The sequence below is a fragment of the Nomascus leucogenys genome, unplaced genomic scaffold (assembly GCF_006542625.1).
Source record: "Nomascus leucogenys isolate Asia unplaced genomic scaffold, Asia_NLE_v1 001808F_23821_qpd_obj, whole genome shotgun sequence".
In the NCBI taxonomy this organism is placed as follows: domain Eukaryota; kingdom Metazoa; phylum Chordata; class Mammalia; order Primates; family Hylobatidae; genus Nomascus; species Nomascus leucogenys.
In genome coordinates this window covers 22645-23884 of record NW_022097864.1, presented here as the reverse complement: position 1 = coordinate 23884, position 1240 = coordinate 22645, and the positions used below count along the sequence as shown (strand labels likewise).

Genomic DNA, 1240 nt, shown 5'->3' with positions numbered 1-1240 from the left:
CCCTGGTTCAAGTGATTCTCCTGCCTCAGCCTCCCGTGTAGATGGGATTACAGGCATCTGCCACCATGCCCAGCTAATTTTGTACTTTTAGTAGAGAGGGGGTTTCTCCATGTTGGTCAGGCTGGTCTCAAACTCCTGACCTCAGATGATCCGCCCACCTCGGCCTCCCAAAGTGCTGGGATTACAGGCGTGAGCCACCGCACCCAGCTGCCACTACTTTCAATGTCAAAAATGCCTCAATGTCTCAGGCTGTGCAGACAAAAGGAACTCAACCATTAAGCAAAACATGGGAACTCAGTTTATATGAGTTACAATGAACACCTCAGTGACTCTCTTACGGAAGGCAATAACAGATGGCTTAGAAATTGTGGTTTCACCTCGAAGTCTGCACAGTGATTTAATGTGCCCAATTATTTGGATATGTTGAAGAACACATGACTACAAAGGAGTCTTTACATCATTTCCGTGCAGACTGCATCATCATAGCCTTTAGAAGTGGCAACAAGAATGTCCTACCTGTCGGAAAAAAACTAGTTTCCAAAAGATCACCAAGGCCAGACCCAAACTTTGATGCATTCATCAGCAAAATTTATCCAAGTCGTGATGAGTATGAAGCTCATCAAGAGAGAGTATTAGCCAGGATCAGCAAGCACAATAATCAGCAAGCACTCAGTCATAGCATTAAGGAAGGACTGAAGATAACTGCAGCGAGGCAAGAAACAATAGATTGAAAATGGTAGTGGAGCAGAAGATAATGGTGACAATTCACACTGTAGTAATGCTCCACATATAGCAATCATGAAGCAGGCCCTAGTAACAAATGAACTAAAACTGACCATTCTGGCTTGAGCTTGATATAACAATGCAGCAATGGAAACTGATCCAGTAATGGATGGCGCTAGTGAAATCGAATTAATATTCAGGCCTCATCCCACACTTATGGAAAAAGATGACAGTGCACAGACAAGATACATAAAGACTTCTGGTAACACCACTGTTGATCACTTATCCAAGTATCTGGCTGTGAGGTTAGCTTTAGAAGAACTTCGAAGCAAAGGCGAATCAAACCAGATGAACCTTGATACAGCCACTGAGAAGCAGTATACCACTTATATAGCAACAGCCAGTGGCCAGTTCACTGTATTAAATGGCTCTTTTCTTTGGAATTGGTCAGTGAGAAATATTGGAAAGTGAACAAGCCATGGAACTTTACTACGCACATACAAGGGAGCACAAATGA

General features: G+C 43.1%; 1 pseudogene; it reads left to right on the top strand.

Annotated features, from left to right (window-relative positions):
* The first annotated feature begins 239 nt into the window (after positions 1 to 239).
* On the top strand, positions 240 to 1240 carry LOC100593299 (annotated as a pseudogene).